We start from the raw sequence: 18420 nt of genomic DNA on the forward strand, positions 1-18420 counted from the left end.
TTGTGGGTATGTGGTTGTGCACACTGTGCGGGTATGCCAGTGCATGTGTGTGAGAATGCACACATACATACTATATGGTGTGTGCAGGGATCCCACGGTCATGAAATTCTTTCGGAATATTGAAGGAATCGGAGTTGGATTGGAGATCAGATTCAGAAAACTATACACCTCATTTTGGATGTGTTAGTGTGTGGATGCAGCCAGCCAAACAAGAGCAGACAAGAGGTTTGTCAAAGCTGAAAAGGACCTGCAGAGGAATTAACCACTTATCATATATACTTTGTTGTAGCCTACTGTACGTCATATAGCGAAAATAGCTGATCAAGCTCACAACGTGTCGTATTGTTTACAGAGTTTTGCAGAATGTTTGCCTATTGTCACCTCTCCAGCATGTTCACCTATATGACTTGCCCAGAATAGGGCTCGCTAGGGTTCAAGCGGTTAAAGCTTTGTGTGGATCCAACAGAAGGATTTAACACACAACAAGGCAATGAGAAAACGTTTGAATCCCTTGAACTTCAGTGCATGAGTTCTGTCATCTGTTCACGGAAACATGACCCCCTTCACCAGAAGCAGAAAGTACACCCTAGTGCATGGGCCGTCTACAACCTTCAACCAAACAGTGGCTCCACAGCAGTGGAGAACGACAATGATGATGATTGACTTGTGTTTTGTTTTTCAAAATGGATGTATCACGTTTTGCAAATGGCCTCTTTTAGTCTTAATATAACATAATAAAAATAATACTTAGACCCATTTCATTTGGTTTTCAGTTTCACCCAGCTGAGTGCAGGGGGGGGCAATTAGGGTATCATGTGTCTTGCTCAGGGATGCCTCGACATAGCCAGGGCCAGGAATCACACCTGAGACCCTCTGCCTCCCAGGCAGGCTCTCCACCCATTCAGCTATGGCCGCCTTGGTGGATCAGGATGAAATACAACAGTCATTACTCATTACTGCAGTGGAAGTAGCGAGAGGAACATCTTGGCAACACCCGGGTCCTTACAGACAGAGGAACAGAGTGAGAGAGAGTTCACATGAGAGAAAGATCATGTGCGTGACTAAGAGATACAGAGAGAAAGACAGCAGGACTGATTACATGCATGAGAGAGAGAGAGAGAGAGAGAGAGAGAGAGAGAGAGAGAGAGAGAGAGAGAGAGAGAGAGAGAGAGAGAGAGAGAGAGTGGCAGAAAATTGTGAGTGTGAATGAGAATGAGAAAATTAACCCAGGGGACCGACTGAACAGTGAAATAGATCACAGAGGTGTGACTGACCTGGGCTATAGTCTGTGGTTCTGCTGTTGGATTTTTTGACAGTGCCCAGTGCTACACCAGCAGGGTGAACAGGAAGCAGCTCTTCCCTCATGGCGTGGTTCTACCCTGAGCTCAAATAGCATAATTCTGATCACATCTACTCCATTCAATTCCGTTCAAAGGGGCTTTATTGGCATGAGAAAACATACGTTTACATGCCAAAGCCAACATGAAGCGAACCAAACAAAAATATTTTTCTAATCATTAGGATCCATATTAGCACCTCATGGATTTACTTTGTACGCCAAAAGACTGCTAGCCTACCAGTATGGTTATGACAAACGCTGAGCTATGAAGAGATTATTCACAAAATGACACATCCATGTTTGTGTGGATATCTCATTATGGACACCTGCTATTTTGTAGTAAGTAACACAACATTACAAATGATTGTGGTAAATGTTTTTTTTTAATCTTAAAAAAAGATTGTGATGCATGGTTGGTGAAATGAGCACACTTTTACATACTGCAGAGTTGCCGTTTTCTGTGAAACTGGTGCATGCAGTGCCAATAAATTGCTCCACAAATACCTGCTGGCTAGCCTCTACAGCCAGTCTGCCTTTGGCTTATCAGAAAATAAACAGCACCTGTACCACGCTGTGAAAGGCGGCCATTGTTCTGTGGACTTCAGAGCGAAACAAAAACGTGGCTTTTGTTTTTGGTGGTAAATAAGCACTGATTTATTTGTCATGTCATTGATAAAAAAGTCTGCTGGCCTGGTATGGTTATATTGTGGCTCATTGTTTTCTGTACTCAAACCCTGTGCAACAGCCAATAACACACACACACACACACACACACACACACACACACACACACACACACGCGCGCGCACGCACGCACGCACGCACGCACGCACGCACGCACGCACGCACGCACGCACGCACGCACGCACACCCGCACCCGCACACGCACACACGCACACGCACACATGTACGCACACACCCAAATACGCAAATATGAAAATGCCCACAAATACAAACCAAGACCATTTAGGGAACAGTAATGGTACAAATTAAAAGCAAGCATATAGCACATTTCTCATGATCCGCTGTCCATAAGGGCAAAAGCAGTTAACTGCCAACAGATTACTACTTCATCATGGATTTGGGCATCAGACAGATTGATGCAAAACAGCAGCAGCAGCCAAGGCTGGCCCAGGATAGATTGAATGGCTAAGGTCACTTTGGGTCAGAAACAGCTCAGGTTAAATGTGATGCCCACGCGCATGTGCGTGTCCTCTGACTCCTCTCTCAGCTGAAGCTCAGCTGCTACGAGATGATAAGATATGGTCCTTTGTGGTTTGTGAAAAATGTGGGTGTGGATGACTGATGATTGAGCTAAGGCTACACATGGAAAAGCAGGCAGGGCTGCAGTGGAGATACAGAAAATAAAACATGAATACATACTACACTGTACATACTACATACCCACTCAAACACAACTCATTTTAGAGTGAAGTGAGCGAAAGCCTCATTTATACTTTGTTGTGCACCGGTTATGCACATACTGAAAATAGCCGATCTGCAAGCTCACAACGTCATGCAATGCCATGAAGATAGCAGACATAAATAGCAGATCTGACTAGTAGAAAATAGCAGATCTAGACATGTTGTGAGCTTGTAGATTTTTGGTGTGTGACACTGGGAAGCTAATAAGTATAAATCAGGTTGCGGTCAAACAGAATTGTTGTGTTGGCCTCTTGCTGGTTGCAGTGCTAGCTCCTGCAATCAGTCCCCACTGCCAAACATAATAGTGTTAGCAGGCAAACAAGCTCCTGTCCCTCACTGACCCTGCAAAGGTCCTCACACAGGCCCCCACACACACACACACACACACACACACACACACACACACACACACACACACACACACACACACACACACACACACACCCACACACACACCCCCACACCCACGCACACACACACACACACACACACACACACACACACACACACACACACACACACACACACACACACACACACACACACACACACACACACACACACACACACACAAACAGGATGCACCATGTTTTTCCCACACCACCAGTAACCCTCCTGTAATATCTATACAACTTAACTGCACATAACTTTGAGTGTAAAGATTTTTAATGCCTAGCAGTTTGCTTAGCTGCTATGCGTGTCTATTTTATAAAGGCACTAACACTAACCTAACCGATGTTACACAGCTAGTGAGTGTTGTTGACTTTGCCTTGACAATATACGTAGTATTGTACTGTCATGACATTTCATGGCAAGAAAAAGCACCTTTGAATTGAACTGAGTGAAGCTACTATATATAGAAGATTAGAAGAAGAAAAGAAAACACTCCACTTGTTGCCGTACAGATACAATACATAAACAAAAGCAGACAAAAACAACTGGTGCAACAAGACAACATGGTGAAACAGTAAAATTCTAGAGAGGTGTAGGTGCCGTTTTTGTAGTGTCTACCTCCCATGTTGCACTTCTCACAGTCCCAGGTTTCATCAGAACATTACAACTAATGTTTATGAAACCCATCTCTCATTAATTAGCCTCTCACAGCTGAATGAATAAAGATGCTTTTTAAACCACCAACCCCCCCGCTGTGTTTCTTCTGAAGCATAGGGGCAGAAGGCTCTGAGAGCCCACCGGGTTCTGCTGTAGAGGTGAGTGCATGCCCAGTTGGGGAAAGCCAATGCCTTTTTTGTTTGATCGAGTCAAGCGGGTGAAGTACAAGCCTGGTTCAGCTGTAGTGTGATTTTGGAATGAATGGCACAATTCACAGAGCCACATTCACTGCTTTCCAATACGCTTCAGAGTGCAGCTCGGGTGGAACAAATAGCTGGCTCACCACAGCACCACCATTGCACTGAGCTGGAGGTCCATTATGTAAGATCGATCGTTGATCTAGAGGTGCCAAGACTGTGTTTCCAAACAGCAAATTAACATGCATGTGTTCATAATGTTGTCAGTCAACCGGCTGTCTGGGGAAATGAAAATGCGGTGTTTTTTGGGGTCTTCTTGAGGAGCAAGTGGAGTGTCACTACTATGGGAAAATGTGACCTGCCTTGCATAACCGCAGAGCAGAGCTGATGAGTGACATTCTGGCTTGCAACGACGACTCTGCCCTGCTATGCGTTGTGAGTGCGCTAGTGTTCTCCATGGAAAGAAAAAAGGGAGTATTTTCTGGTCTCCAGGGGACCAAATTAGTTTTACTGCTCCACCCAACAGATGGCTGCTCAGGTGTCTAAAACGATGAGTGCACAGGGGAGCTGTAAGGGGATGTCTTGCTCAGGGATACTTGGGTGAAACAGCAACCTTCCAATCCCCGGAGCCTCTCAGCTACGGCTGATGTTCTGATGTTGCACCTCTTTTTGAAATAACTCTTTATTCTAGCAAAACATGCCAATGTTCATGCTCATCTGTAACTTTAACTGTGGTGTGCCAGTGCTTGACAGAAAAAAGCACAATCTATAGTACTAGACTATTACAATCTATAGTACTAGACTATTATGCTCCCTCTGGCAGAGTTGTCACAGATGTGTCTTTGTTAACTGTGATTACTCCTCCTTCCTTTTTATATCTTTTGAGCAGAATGTAGGCGAAGAACCAGGTATCCCTTGTGAACCTTCCCATACGTTCCTTTTGTCTTCCAGAAATCAAGCTGTGTATATTTGTGTGTGTGTGTGTGTGTGTGTGTGTGTGTGTGTCTCTCTCTCTCTCTCTCTCTCTCTCTCTCTCTCTCTCTCTCTCTCTCTCTCTCTCTCTCTCTCTCTCTCTCTCTCTCTCTCACACACACGCACACACACACACACACACACACACACACACACACACACACACACACACACACACTGTTGTGTGTGTTGGCATCGCACCAACAAGCACGTATCCACCTCGTAGCACTAGTGTAACCAGAACCTTGGAATGCGTGCGTGAAGCTGCTCCACAACAGTGGACTGTACCAACGCACGGAGAGGAGGGGCGCGCTCAGAATAAAGCCAGACGTTTCGACCAACAACACACTCCGATTCTAACCAAAGTAGTTGAGAGACTAGTGCGCGTACGTAGGGTTCTGGAATTTAATTCTTAACAAATATCGGCAATTTCCCTGGTGGCCAACTTTTATCACCCCCCCGCCCAGAAACTAAGTTGGTCCATCTTGATTCTCCCCCGTTTGATTGAACGCTCCATATTTTTTAAAGAAATTTCCTCCTGCTGGAGAAAGGAGAAAAAACAAGTGTAAATTGAGAGGATCGAACGTGGGAAAGAGGGATATTATATTGGAGAGGATCAGGTTGGTGGAAAAGAAAATCAAGACAAGAAGAAAAGAGGTCTCAACATTTACAGAAGTTCCCATTTTTTCCTGAATTTCCTCTGAAGGAACCAGATTGTTCAGCTGTTGACTGAAGGGTGAGTTTGGAATGATATTGTTCTTTATTGTTTGCATGTTTAGGGCGGTGCGCTCGTTAAAGTACAGCCTATTTTATGCATATAAAACATGGATTGGTTAAAGTCAGGGAGTAGCCAATGCATTGTTTTGCATTGTTCATCCATGCAGCCATGCAAAAGATGCAACAACGAAATAAGAATAACGGAAAACGTTTTGATTTCCCTATAAATGGGTGGTTTTGACAGTAGGCCTATATGTACGGATGCAGGATGAACTCTCACCTCTGATGTGCAAAAGATTATAGGTCCACTCATTGTTTACCTTTTGATTAAAAACAAACCGCTGCATTTCGCATTTCGGGGGGGAAAATAGTTTATAAAATGAAACGGCTTAAATAAAGGTCGTGTGCGTGTTTATACAGGATACGGTGTGTTTGTTTGTTTGTTTGTTTGTTGTGTGTGTGTGTGTGTGTGTGAGAGAGAGATTATTGACGCGCACATGTGGCATCGCCAGCCGTCTTTGTTCCGAGTTGTCCGTCGCCTCCCACCCCGACCAGACGTGACAGCTCGAATGTAAGAACGCTCGCCCCAAAACACACTCGTCCCGGGTCTAGTCTGGTGAGCTCGGAACGGTCGCCACCAGATATTTATCCCATTAAGACCTGAGGCGATTCTTTAAAAAAAAACTAAATCCTGGCAGTTTTTTGAAAAAATATATAAAAAAAAATTTGTTCACGATTTTTCAAAAATAGCCAAATAAATCTAAAGTGACACAGATGCGTTCCAGGTCTTAATGGGTCCTAAACGTATAACCTCAGTAAAACTATGTCTAAAACCTAGCCTTATTACTAAACGTATTAACGTAACCTCAGTAAAACTATGCCTAAACCTATAGCCTTATTACTAAACGTAACCTCATTAAAATTATGCCTAAAACTAACCTTATTCTTAATCTTAACCTCAGTAAAAACTATGTCTAAACCTAGCCTTATTACTAAACGTAACATCAGTAAAATTATGCCTAAAAACATAGCCTTAATACTTGTAACCTCATTAAAATTATGCCTACAACTAACCTTATTCTTAATCTTAACCTCAGTAAAAAAAAAAAAAAAGCCTTAACCTAGCCTTATTATTACCAAACGTAACCTCATTAAAATTCTACCTAAAACGAACCTTATTCTTAATCTTAACCTCAGTAAAACGGATAGAAGAATAAAAGAACCGCTGGGGCCGAGCGTTCCGCCAAAAAGAATGGCGGCGAGTGTGTTTTGGGGCGAGCGTTCCGTTTGCCGACAGCTCCTCTCAGCGCTTCAATACAAAGGGGAACGGAGGCGAATGTTGACATTTCGGACGACATGAACTTGGAAATCATCATACATCCATGAACCTGAAAACCGACCCCTTCCTTCCTCCGTCATTATTATATGCCAAGATGTAGTTCACCCCATAATATACCGCTATCTTTTATTACGGTGTGTTCCCAAAACAAAGATATCAGCGTGGTTTGTAGGCTCGGCTACTAGTCTGGGACGACAATTCTGATGGTCAAAGACATCTTGCAATAAGAAAAGAGTAGAGCTAGAGCAGTAGAGACGTTGCTTCTTTGTCTGTGTTTTGGTGTGTCGGGGGGTTTATAGAGAAGGGTGGGTGCTGGGTGGGGGAGTGCTGGTTGGAGGTTCGAATCACCAAAGCTGTTGTTGGCGCGACAGACAGACTCGTTTTGCGCCGCGCGCCGCCAGCGGTACTGTGTGTCAATGTCAAACGGGGGCGTGTCTGTCTGTCCTGTCTGTCTGTTGTGATGATGATGACTCCCATGGGGTCTTGTGTATGGGCTCTGGTCTGGTGACTGGTGGAGGTCCAGGATAATTTTACATGCTTCACAAAGACGTGTTTAATCGGCCTGATGTTTGGTTTGATTGCATAGTGCCAGAGAATGGACATGGCATGGGGTACTACCCCCCCTGTGTTCTCTCTCTCTCTCTCTCTCTGTCTGTCTGTCTGTCTGTCTGTCTGTCTGTCTGTCTGTCTGTCTGTCTGTCTGTCTGTCTGTCTGTCTGTCTGTCTGTGTGTTTCTTTGTCTGTCTGTCTGTCTGTCTGTCTGTCTGTCTGTCTGTCTGTCTGTCTGTCTGTCTGTCTGTCTGTCTGTCTGTCTGTCTGTCTGTCTGTCTGTCTGTCTGTCTTCTTTCTCTCATCTCTCTCTCTCTCTCTCTCTCTCTCTCTCTCTCTCTCTCTCTCTCTCTTTCTAGGTCCCTTTGTCTCTCTCTTTGACTCTCTGTGTCTGTCTGTCTGTCTGTCTGTCTGTCTGTCTGTCTGTCTGTCTGTCTGTCTGTCTGTCTGTCTGTCTGTCTGTCTGTCTGTCTGTCTGTCTGTCTTTCTCTCGTGTATCTGTGTCTCTCTCTCTCTCTCTCTTTCTCTGTCCCTTTGTCTCTCTGTGTCTGTCTGTCTGTCTGTCTGTCTGTCTGTCTGTCTGTCTGTCTGTCTGTCTGTCTGTCTGTCTGTCTGTCTGTCTGTGTCTCTCTCTCGCTCTCTCTCTCTCTCTCTCTCACACACACACACACACACACACACACACACACACTCACTCTCACTCTCACTCTCACTCTCACTCTCACTCCCTCCATCCCTCCCTCCCTCCCTCCCTCCCTCTCTCTCTGAGAGAAGTGGACAAACCCTAGGCTACTGATAACACACACACACACACACACACACACACACACACACACACACACACACACACACACACACACACACACACACACACACACACACACACACACACACACACACACACACACACTCCTATACATTTGCTCTCAAATGTAAGTTGAGATAATGGACAGGCACATACACACATAGCAGTATCAAGTACTCGTGTATAGTAGCCTATATATTGGAAATGCCAATGGGTGTTCCTATAGTAGTTGTGTGTCGTGTCCATAATGTGAGGCTGACATTTGCCCAGTTGGTAGGTTACACACATAAAATAAAAGCCAGTGAAGAAAAGGGCTTTTATGTGTGTACTTTTACACTTCAAGGCACACCAGTCAGTGGTATAGTGCCTATATACAGTACTGTGATTTATATTGTGAATTTATTTAACAGAGACTTAAAATGGCGTAATATGAGTACCGTAAATGCTACTGTATATGTGATGATTAAAATTGTGTGTAAACTGAATTTGACCTCCTGTCATATCCCTGCGCTGAATTGGACTGAACGTTTTAAGGTATTGCCATATACTTTACACTCGTACTTCTGTAATGTACGATATGCTCTTATGAAGGCCGAGCTATTGTCAGGGTCATTCCATGTGATTGTGTGAGGCTCTCATTAAAATGACGCAGGCCACACTGACACAGCTTAAGCTTAATGCTTCAGAGGGTTCGTGTCTTACTTGCCTCTTCCTTGATTTTGAATTAAATCATGTTTTTGTATAGCGGTCATAACAGCAACTATTTCCCCCACGCAATAATGTTCTCTTAATTAGGTTTCACAGATGTTGTGTTGCACAACCAGCCGTGATTAGCATTGGGTCAACTCGACTGTATAGTGCGGCTGTGATAATGGTCCCAGACCAGCAATAAAATATCCTCCCCAACAATCCACAAGAATGTAGATTTCTCTGCTTCAACTGTGTCAGACAGTGGGAGTGAGCAAACTCATTTGTTTCCAGTACCATTCAGCTGTAGTGATATCATCTTGAAAGCGAGTGGAATGATGTGCTTCAAAAGCATATCTGCTTCATTTTAGATTTTAGCCTTGGCTATTCAAACATAGCAGATATCCAAGCTCACAGCGCATCACTTCGTGCCGTGCTATGAGCTTGTAGATCTGCTATTTTTGAAAAATCGTGAACATTTGTGGAAATCTTTTAATATACTATATATATTTTTAAAGCGAATATTTTTAACTCAAATCTTTGCTTCTGGGGGTCCCTTGAAATATTTTGAGGCCAAATAGATATCATTTTGGGGGTCATTGACATGAAAAGGTTTTGAGCACCACTGATATATAGCAGCATAGGTTTTTCAGAAAACTGTTTTTAGAAGAGATTTGTAGGTCTTAATGGGTTGAGATACTGTGATGTTCAGTGAAGTTCAAAATCCTTACTCAAACGGCAGATCTGTTAAATCACTTAAACAACAACACAACAAGCTCAGACTCACAAGATTAATTTGTCACTGTGATGGATATTATTTCGATGACTTAGACTGTGTATCCCCCACCACCACCACCACCACCTGTCAGGACTATTTTTGTTCCGTGGCTGATCCTGGTTTTGCTTTCACCCCCCTCCTGTGTTGACAATGTAATTTGGATTAAGCCAGGATTCTGAAGCGTAAGACCCATTGAATTATGGATGTTTTTTTGGATTCACATCACATGCATCTCTCCCAGTCCATAAATAAACAGTAGGACGATGAGGATGGCTTCCCTCTGGCCTGATGCTGCTGCTAGCTCACTGAGTGTTTGTGTTGGGTCACACTATATAGCCTGTAGTACTAGTAGCCTCCCTGGGGATCAAAATGTTGACATCATTAAACTATGGTGGCTGGGAGCGTTTCCGTTGCAGCCTCTGCTTCTGTTTGAGCTTTTGAGCAAAATGTCCACGGTGCAGCAGCAAAGCACTGACAAAGAGTATGTTTAAGCCAAGAGTTTATATAAAGCAAAGAGTATGACTAGACCAGAGGTTCCCAAACATTTTAGCTCGAGACCCAAAAGAAACATTTTATGTCTCCCCGGGACCCAAACTAGTGAAAATAGCAGATCTACGAACTTGATCTTACGAGCTTGTAGATCTGCTATTTGTACTACTTCTTAAAAGTTATTTTGTTTCTAATTTGTGGAATTTCTTAAATTTTATTTTGAAAAATGTTTGAATTTGTTTTGAAAAAAATATATTTTGAGGGCATATCTTTTTTCATCTTTTGATATAATAATAATAACAAAACTGTTGTAGGAAATGAAAAATAAAATGATGTTTACTCGTGAGTGACCCATCAAAATGGGTCCGTGACCCAAGAATGGGTCCTGACCCTGTGTTTGGGAAACAGTGGACTAGACGTATCAGGAGTATCAAACTAAATATCAGGTGAAAACGCAATGTATATCTTGTGATTTATGAGGATGTAACATAACATGACTATTGTGTTTGTCACTAGACATTTTTATCCAAGGAGCATTAAGGTGCAGTGGGTGTATACAATTTTAGTGTTGTCAGCAACATGCTGGGCGATATGGAAAATATTCGGTATCATGATAAACATGGAGCATTTTTAATCAATCAATCAATATATATACACTATCTGCTCATGAGATCAAAATTAATTATCTGGTTTATGGTCAGCATATTTTGGACCTCATGCTAAAGGGAAGTGTATCAAACGGTTAACTGTAATTTTGAACCTTTTGCATAAATTCTTACATAAAGTCTGTTGTTTCAAAGATCATTCTTTGAGTAGACATATTTACTGCTTGTTTTTTTTATCATTCATTAAGACAATTGAATTATCTATCACAATCTAAAAAAGAAAAACACACAATATAGTCACACTAATGGATGATATAAATATGGAACAGAATTTCACCCATTCCTCTACGCCTGTAAACCTGTGATATGACAAACCTGAAATTTAAACTATATATTAAAACAAATCTACATATTGCACAGCCCTATGTTGATGTTGTAATTGTGAATGATATTAACCCTAGCACAGCAGTACTGGCACTATGTGCTGTAGCAAATGAGTTACACAGGAAATGCAACCTGCAACGCCGGCAGGAGGTACGCTGGGGTTGGTACTTATGGCTTAGATGATTGGCATGTTTGTTTTGGACCCGAATGTGATTCCCGCGAGGTCACATGTCTAATTGTCTTTGTGCTGCCCATCTTTTGTTGCTGTGGTGACTATTGACTGGGCTGACCCCATTACTGAGTTGTTGCACAGTCACTGATAATATTGTCTGTGTTCATTTGCTACGCTGTTCTGAATGTCATTGTTGGTGGGAAAACTGTATACATCATCTGAGCAACTGTGACCTTTCTCTGCGGGGGCTGAACTTCATCTACACAGGCAGAGCCAACTCAAACATCTGTAGGGCTGTGGAACACGTTTGCTTATCAGATGCTGTGACTTTACTATGACCGTTCATTGACTTGGCGCACAGGCAGTCTAGTTCTTTCTTTTTTTATTGAATGGCCTGATACAGTCTGTGCATATTCAAGTGTTTTGGTGAGTATATAGTAGCAAATATGAGTGGGAAAATGTTACAAAAGTAGAAAAACACTCGGTCCTACATTGACACAGACTATGCAAACGCAAATATATCTTTAGCTAAGCCAGTGGTTCCCAAATGTTTAAGCTGGAGACCCCAAAAAAAGTTGTGGGGATTTTTTTGAAAATTGTTTGAAATCATAATAATTCAAAACAAAATGTAGGGAACAAAAAATAATGGGGTATTTACTCACAACCCATAAAAATGGGTCCGCGACCCTCATATCGCTCCCGACCCACTGTTATGGAAACTAATCTAAGCAGCACTCCAGGTTTTCCATGATACCCACAGGTTTTTCAAATGTTATCTGGTGTTCATCATCAGAGTGATGTTTCATAACACCTTGACTAAAAGGCCTTACTGCACATCTCCTGCATATTGCATGTTGTCCTATTCGCTGAAGCATGGAAATGTGCTTCATGCACTTCCACAGATGCTTAAATGCTCGGAGTCTGCCAGGAAAGCGCATTCAAGCGCAGTCATGCTCTCACCTTCCGTATTGGCTCTGCCAATATTAGCATTCACTCCCGCAGTGTTTGCCAACCCATCAGAGTGTTGACTATATGTCGATATGCCTTTGCTAGGTGGCGGGTGATTGCTGTACAGTCGTGTGGAATGGTAGTTGAAGTAACAGGTGCACTGATGGTTTTATTTCACCTATAGGCGATAGAGGATGTTGTAACTTGTTCATGTCCCCTAATGAGTTGTTCCGAAACCATTTAGCAAAAATGCAGATACATATTATAGCCATGCACTTGCTTATTGTTGCCCTATCCGTATTTTAGTCCCTCTAAATGTCTGAATTCCTCCACTGATATATCTTTGTTTTATCTTACTGCAATAACTCAATATGCAGTATTCTCGAGGCATTTCACCTCACCAAAGACTTGCGTATAAGTGCTGGTGTTAAAAAAAAAGAGAGCTAGAGGTATGGAATCCTACAGTAGATGGAGGTGTATAATGCATACTGTGTCAGACATCATCTTCAGCAGACCTGTTGTTGTTTTGGATGACCCAGATGTTGACTCAACTGTGACCAGATGTAGAATGCATTCTCGAGTCCAATGTATGTAGATAGATAGGCAGACAGATCTTTATACTGATAGATAATGTAGATAGATAATCACCTTTATTGATCCTGAGGGAAAGCCACTGTCATAACAGCACCACAGTATGAAACACAGATACAGGGAAGCATAGAGATACAAAAAAGCTGAAAAATAGCAAAAAAATAAGTTATTTAGAAGAATGTGTGAAATTGGTTATTTGCACTTCTTGGATGCTGTTTTGGTGTTTGACTGTGCCGGAATATTCTTCTTTGTAGTGAATGCAGGCATTCTGACCAGCTAGTCAGTGTTTGACATTTCTAAATGCCAAGTAATTTAATATGTCCTCCAGGACTGTGCCAGGGTGTTGATGGTGTTATGGTGTTGATGGTGTGTTAACCCAATGATGCTTTGGTCTGTGGGTGTAATTGCCTCTTTAGTGTTTGTTTACTGTGCAGATTGAAGGTTTCCACTTCATTTAGCGGAATTAGCACAGTGGTGTGTCCAAGTCTTTGGAAGGACCAAAAGAGAAAAACATGGTGTGTGAATCATTTTGGACACAGCAACAAAATGTGCCTGGAAATACCTGTAAAAAATCATTAAACACACTGCTGAGATTGTCAAACAATATAAAATAAAACTGACCTATACTAGCTTATTTAACAGACTAATACAACAGATTGACTAATAGAGTACAATCATAATTTTCTCAGTTTGAGAATCAGAGGGGAACTGGTTTGATCATGTGATATAAATATGGCCAACTTGCACATATTACAGAGTTAGCAAAGAGGGAATCAGAGCTTTTATGATAGGCCTACTTAAGTCGTATAATTTTTTATTGTAAGTTGTCGCATGTAGTGCTGGCATCAGAACAAACGGATTTTTTTTAAAAAACGAAGAAAAAATCGGAAACCGCACACAGAGGCAAGTGAACTTAATTATTTGACCAACATTTGGGCCGTGGCCTTGAAATGTCCCAGACGAAGGTTGACACAAACAAACATTGGTCAGATAATAAAGCAGCTAGCACTAGAGGTGTGGTTCTTTCTGGATTGTGACGCTCGTCGCTCACATGACCCCTTTTATTATAGTTTGTCTTTGTTTACTGCAATGTGTTCGTAGAGTGTGTAGACAGTTCAGTATGTTCTAAGTTGTCAAATCTAACATCCTGATTTTTTGCTAACATTACTGAATAAGCAGAACTACAAAGTAAATTCAGCACTTGTGCAGGAAACCCTGTTCAACAGGAAAGTTACATAGTGCTGCTTTAACTTACAAGTAAGTTAAAATAAGTGAAAATAACATATCACAGCAAAATCTCAATTATTCAATATTCAAGCGGTGTTATTTGTCACATGCTCATATAGTATGTACAATGAAATTCTGGTGTGGCATACTACTGTTAGTCTACAAAGTGTAGCCAAATGTGTACATATCGACCTCTCAATGTTCAAATAACGGAGGACCCTTTCCTCTGTGTTAATTTTAACTATGTAAAACGGACCCTTACACAGTAGGTACAGTTTTATACTCAGGGTTAAACTAATGCAAACTTTGATTTGTGCCACTTTGTACATGATATAGCACCATAGACAGTGGTCAGCTGCAAAAAAAAGTTAAGATTTGCTTGGTGACTCTTTTCCATGGTCTGGCTGTTTTCTGAGGAATCGTTTTTTATCAGAGCTGTCAAGCTCTTGTACACTCAGACTTAGGTTGTGAATATCAGGACTTTGCAATTTGACTTTAGTGCATATCGAGACACAATTGTGTAAAAGCACAGATTGAAAACAAGACACAGAGGTGTGCAGAGTTGCTTCAGCACCCCCTTGTGGACAGATGAGCGGACAGAGTGACATACACAAGTAAGACGCGCAAACGCTGGAAGCGAACGCAGCTCGAAAATATTGACTTGTAATCCGTGTTATTTCACTGTGATGGGGGATTGTGTGTGTGTGTGTGTGTGTGGGTGTCCTCTGTATGTGTGTTAGTTCTAAAGCAGTGGTTCTCAACATGGGGTCCGGGGACCCACAGGGGTCCTTGAGAAGGTTCCAGGGTCCCCCCAGCTAGATTGATAGTTAGGAACCAAATGAACCGTTAAAGGTCTGTAACTTTGAGAATGTAGAAATAAACTAAAACAACACAACACACGTGTGTAGATCATTGGTTCTCAAAGTGGGGTCCTGGGGGGGTTCCAGGGGGTCCCCAGCAAAAGTAGTTAACATAGCATCACAATCATCTTAACCACTTTATCCATTTGTACGTTGGCTATTCAAAAATAGCAGATCTACAAGCTCACAGCACGTCACTTTGTGCGGCACTGCAAGCTTGTACATCTGCTATTTTTGAATTTCTTTTTGAATGATTTAGATTCTTTTTTAACACAAATCTTCTCTGTTGTGGGTCCCTGGCACAAAACCTTTTCAAATGTGGTTCCGCGGGCCAAATTTACGTATCAATTTGGGCGTCCTTGACATGAAAAAGATTGAGAACCACAGCCACTGGTGAGGTCCAAGATATAAAAATAGTATCAAACAGGGGGACATTGAATTTAAAATGGAGAGTCACAGTTCTGAATAACAACAGCAAAACATCTTCAATGTCATACTATATGCAGGCCTACTGAGACTTCCCAATGCAGGGCTGCCCCTTGGCTACTGTGTGAGCCGAGGTTTCTCTACTGTGTAAGAGTCCTTATAGGTTAGCGTCTGTGCCACAGTGTGTGTGTGCTGGGTTTTCTCACTCGTCTGCCCGATGGCTTGGGGCCAGCCGCAGATAGGGCAGGCAACACAATGCCCTGTCTGTTCCCACGCGTCCACACAGCACCCTATTTATAGACAATGCGTTGCCCAAACTCCATTCATATTCCTAAGCGTGTATTTGGGCACCCAAATGGGTTTCCTATAACCTGGGGCAAAAATCTCTGTTGCAGCTGGAACCTTTCTTGCTCTGAGACAATTCGCGTTTTGATGCCTTTGACGCCCTCCTAATTTGGGCTTTAAATGTGTGGGATGCCCTCCTAGTTTGGGCTTTAAATGTGGTCAAGTGTCACGAGAATGTGTGCAGCTCATCACAAATGAGTGTCTTTTAAGAGTTGTGAGTTTAATGCGAGGGGTGTTAAGTGTTTAAGGAGCTAGGGAGGAATGTTCTGGAATAGTGTCAGTGGTACTTTGTTCCACAACACACTGTTATGTAATCCAGAATGTTTGTCCATGAGGGAGGAAAATATGTTTGTTGGTGTGGGTTGTGCGTTTCATCCCAATGAGTTTTTGGCAACCGGTTTCGCCATGCACACACAGATTATTTAAATAGAAACCACTTAAGCTCCAGATAATTTCTTGTATGAAAAATAGTGAAAATAGCCAAACTATAAGCTCACAACACATCGTCATTCGTTGTGATAGATCTGCAATTTAGGGCCCTCACACCTACGTTGCACCGCCAATCTGACTGATATACCCATATGTGGTGATCTCTGTACCTGTCAGTCCTTGTCCCTTTTATGCCTATATATGGTGATCCTGATCAGTATATGCCCATATATGGGCATGTCCCCTTTTGTGCCCATATATGGAGCTGACTGATTTGTTTGCACCTGTAATTATTTAGAGTATACAGTGATCTGAGGATGATGATGGCTCACTCACAGAATCATTCACACCATTTCCCATAACTTTAATTTGCTCTCTCTGACATGATGCTAATGTAACTATGCGTTATTGTTAATGTCCGTTTGAACCTCGTGAGTCAAATCATCAATTTGTTCTGCGTGTGCATACCTGTATCTCATTTTGAATACCATTCATTTGTGTAATAAGCGGGCAGCCATCTTAATTGGGACTTCATTTTGACCATGTACAAATAACTGAGTCCTTGAAGGTAAAACTAGTTTACTTGAATTACTGTACGAATCTCTTAGTGTTTTTTTATCCCGCGATTTTTGTAACCCTTATTTTTCACCCGGTGCCAATTTTCTAAGTGATCTTGGGCGCTACACTCCCCTCACCAGCCTAGGGAGGCCAGGGCCGAGCGCATGCCTCCTTCAATGCATGAGAGCCAACTGACCTTCTTGTCACCTGACAGGGGGGAGTTTCCCCGGTTGGACGTAGCGCGTGGAAGGAACACGTTATTCGAACCAGTTCCCTTCCCCTCCATCAGGCGCCCCGGCTGTCATGGGGGAGGCGGTATAGCGACCAGGATTACTACATGTTTTTGTGAGGGTATTAACTACCCTGAGAGTCTTAGTGTTCTTAAGTACACTTGATTGTGCCGCCACATTAATATCTTAACTCTGTAGCTTTTAACATCAATCAGACAGGTAGGGATGTAATTCCAAATTATTATGGCGTGGCTCTGTAAAGGGCACAACGTCTGCAATTTGGTTTGTCTCTCTATAGGGCTAATCTCGACAACCGCTGGACCATTCAGCGCCATATTTATTCTGCATTGTTAGGCCATTGTTTATACCATCGCTTTACACATATGTTTGATATTTTTGCCAGACCCAAGGGGTCGGGCTTACATGAGGCTTTGTATCTGTTTTCTCCATACATGATATGTCACTTTGTCCCCCGGCCCCAGCCAAAAAAGTCTGTCCCCCTTTCGTCATAGAAGGGACATAGAAGGGACACACGTCATGCGAAGCCCGGCCATTCAGATTTCAACCACTAGGGGTCTGGTAGTACCAGGTCCCCTGGTTCTTGTTTAGAAATATGTAACTTTAATTTTATCATGGAAGTCAACAGTGTTCGGATGGGGCTGAAATCATGCCCAAATACATGCAATCATATACGTCATAAATGACTGATGTCATAGAGTCCGAGTTCCCGCATGGGAGTCATGCTGTCGCTAGTCTAATAAACATATTTTTATCAGAGACCTGTCAGCTCGGAGATAGCTTTAGTATTCGTGTCATGAGCTAAAACGCAATCTGTCACTTAGGCTAATTCGAATCACCATGACTAAAATTATGCAAATGAAAAACGCTAAAAATAAATGTGTGGGGGACTGTGCCCCCTCAGTGGGAATGGGATGACACGCATAAACACTGAAGACCCTGATTTAATGGTATTACATTTTAATGGTTCCCCACTGTTTATAACTATCTGCTCAGTGGCCAACAGTAGCAGACTACTGAGATTGGGCAGCTCACAGGTAACTGTATTAACAATTCATACCAAAACATACCATGCAAATGTTTTAGCTTAATATTGTGCATTATTGAAGTATACATTTTTATCATGCATTGTGTAGAAAAGCTAATGGTCAGGAGGCGTGCGTGTGTGTGTGTGTGTGTGTGTGTGTGTGTGTGTGTGTGTGTGTGTGTGTGTGTGTGTGTGTGTGTGTGTGTGTGTGTGTGTGTGTGTGTGTGTGTGTGTGTGTGTGTGTGTGTGTGTG

General features: G+C 42.5%; 1 protein-coding gene across 1 annotated transcript in view; it reads left to right on the top strand.

The window, feature by feature from the left end:
- The first annotated feature begins 5276 nt into the window (after nucleotides 1–5276).
- Nucleotides 5277–18420, top strand: part of ndrg2 (NDRG family member 2) — a 44892-nt gene continuing 31748 nt past the window's right edge. The window contains exon 1 of the mRNA XM_080450607.1: nucleotides 5277–5719. The gene's annotated coding sequence lies outside the window, so the exon portion shown is untranslated. The remainder of the gene's footprint in view (nucleotides 5720–18420) is intronic.

This window comes from Gymnoscopelus braueri, assembly GCF_963280865.1.
Source record: "Gymnoscopelus braueri genome assembly, chromosome: 15".
NCBI classification, from domain to species: Eukaryota; Metazoa; Chordata; class Actinopteri; order Myctophiformes; family Myctophidae; genus Gymnoscopelus; species Gymnoscopelus braueri.